Here is a 5304-nt window from a genome sequence, read left to right on the forward strand (position 1 = left end):
GACAGCGAGCGACGGAGAGAGACAGGGACAGCGAGTGACGGAGAGAGACAGAGACAGCGAGTGACAGAGAGAGAGACAGAGACAGCGAACGATGAAGAGAGACAAAGACAGCGAGCGACGGAGAGAGACAGAGACAGCGAGCGACGGAGAGAGACAGAGACAGAGAGTGACGGAGAGAGACAGAGACAGAGAGTGACGGAGAGAGACAGGGACAGAGAGTGACGGAGAGAGACAGGGACGACGCGGAGGGACATGGAGAGATAGGGGAAGAAGCGGAGTGAGCGAGACGGGCGGAGCGCGGCGAGCGAGCCGCGGCTAAGCAGAATGACGGAGTCACAGACGTAATGTGGGGAGTTGTAATAAAAGTGGTGTCGGAGAAAACAATAAAGTTGTCCGCGTGAAGTCAACCACTACACTAATAACGAATTGGCATGTTCTGTTTACGTGACAAACCTTACTAATTGGCTGTGTCGGGTGGTGGCGGGTTTAACGACGCTTATATTTACGCGATCTAACTAAAAAACCTCTATTATGGATAATATTGGTTCGCGAAAGCTTACCACCATGACTACTACTCCGTGTTAAACCGGGCTTGACCCTGTGTGCCGAGCGCTCTTTGTTTCGTCAACACGATTCACGTGGGTGAGTGATGGCCCACGATGAATGTTCGTGCTTGTGAAACAACTCCAACTAAATAAGTGGTCCCCCCCCCCCCTCTCTTTATTTGCGTTATATTTCCCGGGTATATGTTTAACATCGTCGCGTGCTGTAATGCGATATCTTTAAAAAGTATATTTAAAAGTTATAATAAAAAATGCCTTTATTAAGGTTGATTTAAGAAAAGTTAAGGTGCAGGCCTGCCAAATGGCTGGCTCACACCACTGCTAGTGGAAACTCAGCTCTGCAGAGCACCTCGAGAGGGGATTTTGGCCAACTCCACCACACTGGCCAGACGTCTTTGGAAGAGTTTGGAGCACCAACACGCCACCCTACAACACGTGACCTGCTGATCAACTCTGGTGCACCCTGTGACCTTGGCTTCAACGGTCGCTCCAGCAGATTTAATGAAACCATCGACCACAACTGCAGCGTCGACAACCATTGCAATGACCACGGTGGGCATTGCGCCTCTTCCGAAATGTCAGACCAGCGTGGCACCACAGGCAAGAATACCCCCGAGAGAGAGAGGCCCTTCATTCGGGCCCATTCTCGTGGTGGCCTTTCCACCAACAGGGGCATGAGAAATCAACTGCAGGGGCGCATGGTGTACACGCATACTCTTCCTGACGTAACTCGGTAAGCTTATTAACCGTTACATTGCCGCAATGGCTGTTTTGTGTAAACCACGTTCACCGTGTCATAAACTTAATGTTCTGTATCTTCATTAAGATTTCTGATGGGTCAATGGTTGCTGAAGCTGGTTCAAGCAGTGGTGGTGATGGCTCATTGAGCAGAACCTATTTTTTTGACCCTCTATTTATAAACTCCTCGTGAGATGACAGAACGGATACATACAAGAGGTGGAGATGTAGCGAGATGAGAGGTATGTGGGCACCATATAGTGAGAGACAGACAGCTACAGAGACAGAAATGTAGTGAAATGAAAGAGATGATAGAGAGATGCAGTGAGATGAGAGGTTATAGCTGAAAATTAGATGTGATCAATTAATTAGCTTGTTTTGTTTATTTGATTATTATGTTGATTAGGATCAGAATTTTGGTGCATCTGATATTTGGTGCATTGCTCTATACATTTTTGGGGCTTTCATTTGTTTTAATGCACCACTGGGTTAAAGAATACACATTTGCTGTTACTTTCCGAAATACACATGGTTTTTCAGTTGCATGTGATGATAAGTTCTAATTATTTATACTTTTCTGTGCAACCAATAAGAACATGAGTAATTTTAAATATTTGGTATTAGAAACATGTCATATTGGCAGAGCTGTTTGTACTGAAAGTATTAAAAAGTCTTCAGAATATTTGAAAAACACCATTCAAATCACACGTTGTCAGTTGTTATATTCAGAATAGGTTTTTCCCTTTTTTCTGGCAACAAAACAGCTGTGTTGAGTTGTTAAAACACCAAACTGAAACCTTTTACAAGGAATCATGTCGGCATTAACCACAATACTTGTGGTCAGAATGCAGACAAAAAACACTGATAATATGATGCATTGTCCTTGAAACTGATTGATCCACATCAGAGACAGTTTTCTTTTGAGCCTAGTCCCAAACGGTGTTAGACCAGTGGACGCCAAAAGGTGAACGCCAAAAGGCCAAAAGGCGTTCACCTTTTGGTGTCCTCTGGTCGAACACCGTTTGGGACTAGGCTCAAAAGAAAGCTGCCTCTGGTGTGGATCAATCAGCTTCAAGGACAATGCATATGTTATCAGAGTATGTTTTTTGTTTGCATTCTGACCAAAAGTATTGTGGTTAATGCAGACATGATTCCTTGTAAAAAGGTTTCAGTTTGGTGTTTTAACATCTTAACACCTGTTTTGTTGCCAAGAAAAAGGGGAAAACCTATTATCGTATTTTGGTACTGGCAAAGGAGGTCTCATGATGTAGTTGTTATATTCACTTTATTTATCTCAAGTCAAAATATTGATATGTAAGTACACATTACACATTTTAAAATCAATGAATGGGGCAACCCTATAAACTAATTTTACAAACATCATCTCTACAAGTAAGTTCTATGTCTAAAAACCACTCAACGATTATATTGATCATCCAAAACTATGGTAGTGAGACTATTATATGGTCAATATGCAATGATACTTCAGGAAATGTGTAGGCAAGTAGGCATACTAGAATACATTGATTCGTTGATTTAAAGGTACCACCATTTGTACATACAATCAATCATTCAGTTGTGCATGTGAGAATCGAATGTTTGTAATTCATGCCAATTAAATGGCTAATGAGCATGAAAGAGTAGGCCAAATACAATCTCGAGTGGCTCTTTGAACTCTCTCCCGTGGAGGCCCTTCTGCCAGCAGTGGCATGAGCAAGCAATTGCAGGGCTGCACCTTTACCTATATGGCATATTTGTATGTGCTAATGTTAAGGTATTATAATGGCAGTGAAGCAAAACTACAAATGAAACAAAAAACTCAGCAACAATAAACAGTAGAAATGATACATAATGGAAGTCTCATGAACTTTTGACCCCAAATCATGACAATTAAATTACTCTGTGCGTGTTAACAGCGAATCATTATGTGTTTATTAAGCAGTGAAACTATAATTATCTTTTGATTTAAAACTTTCGTGACTGCAGTAATTCATATTCTTAGCTCTTTCGGTAAAGTCACGTTGAAGGGAAACAATAAAATAATAAAATATATATAAAACAATAAAAATTCTCACGACGTTTCGACCATAACACAAACGGTCGAAACGTCGTGAGAATTTTTTTATTGTTTTATATATATTATTATTTTGTTTCCCTTCAACGTGACTTTACCGAAAGAGCCAAGAATATTACAATTACCATTATTAATGTCATTAAAATTCGAAATTTATAGGAAAATAGTTACAGACTTGGCAGTCTCTTCTCATAGAGGACAGAATGTGATAGAAACTATAGTAGTTTGTCAGAGACGATGATGGAAGGTAGCTTAACCCATGTGTTGCAATTTGTAATTCCTCCATGCAAATGTTGATACAAAGTCATCTTACTTTTTAAGCGATTTATGGGACAATGCCTTACGTGCCCAAAAGTAATTTTTCTTGACCTTAGATGAATAACTGTACGACACTTTATGCCTTTTTAAATGAACATTTTACAGTTTAACTTTTAATTTCCACACTTTGCAATACTGCCCAATTCACGCAAGAAAATGCACTCGTTCCATTGCAGTCAGAAGCTGTAAGATGTATGTTTTCACCGCAGGATACATTTTTACACCACGTAATCGTGCCATGAAATCATAACAATGACCCGAACAACATTCCCCAATGGTGGTAGTCTGACAAATCGAGCCATCAGTGTGTCTCATTCTTGAAATCCAGGCCAGGACCCACGAGGCTCAGCCTGGGGCCGAGGTGTGAAAGCCAACAGGTCAATATGAAGGCCAGTCAAGGTCAAATTCTTTGGGCTGAGGCAGTATGAGGGTCGGCGCCTTTACGCCTGGGGTCGGACAACCTTCATCTCGAGAGGCGCATGCAACCGTTTACAGACTGCGTCGTGACGTAATGTATGTATTCACGTGCATTGGCGACTCTGGAAATCTTGAGTTTTGTTACCGAATTCAGAGAAACAAAAATTGGCTCTTCCGAGTTATTTAGGTTTCGGACCCCCCACCCACCCCCCTTCCCGCTCCAAGCCAAGTCCTCGGATCGAGGCCAGGCCAAGACATCTGAGCAGGTGCACTCGAGACGGCCTAAGGCCCAGGGGCTGACTCGAGTACCTGAGACTGGTTGGCTGTATTCTGGACGGTCGAAATGATAAACAATACAACATATTAGATGATTCACAAAACATGTTAATGATTTCTTACATTAGGCCTAATGACATACAAACAAAAAACACAAAGGATACATAGCAGTGGTTTGCAACGAAAACCTTAAACTCCTGTCTGCACTGGGCATATTTGACTGCAAACACATGGGCAGCATCGATGAAGGATATTATATTGGCTACAAATAACAAATGACAGGTAAATCAGCCTACTATAAAATTTATTTCTAATTTACCATGCTTATATTAATGAAACTTGCTATGCTTGTGAATATGTATTTTGTGGTATAATGGTTAATCACCATTTTTTATAGGCTGATTGAAATGACTTCTTTATATTGCACCTAACAGTCACTTTACTCCATTAGTTAAAACATTTGTTTTTGTAGTGGATTAGCGGGCCCTTCAAGTGACCCCATCCGCTGCATATGGGAGCAATGTTGTCACATGCCAGGCCAACCGATATTTTAATTCTCAGAACTGAAAGTACAGAGCCATATATTTGCTTTTTGTGTTTAGTTTGTCGTCCTTCCCCCGCACCTCCGATTAGCACGGTTGGCTACGTACGGTAGCGAAAGAAGTTCAACGTGCTTACATACGAATATGATGGATATTTTGCGTAGTCGTTGTTGACCAGGCTGAGAACCTCAACTCGCTACACTCAAGAACCGGCCTTAGTCACGGGAGGCTGGCGACCCGGATTCAAACTCAGGTGTTCGACGGTGCTGGCTCAACAACACTCGTGACCTCCGAGCCAAAACATTTCACTTTCTTTTACATCCCAAAGCACCAATAACACACCCCCCCCCTCCCCGCCCTCCCCGCCCTCCCCGCC

The sequence above is a fragment of the Petromyzon marinus genome, chromosome 26 (genome assembly GCF_048934315.1).
Source record: "Petromyzon marinus isolate PM22_M1 ecotype Great Lakes invasive population chromosome 26, UKy_Petmar_22M1.pri1.0, whole genome shotgun sequence".
NCBI lineage: Eukaryota > Metazoa > Chordata > Hyperoartia > Petromyzontiformes > Petromyzontidae > Petromyzon > Petromyzon marinus.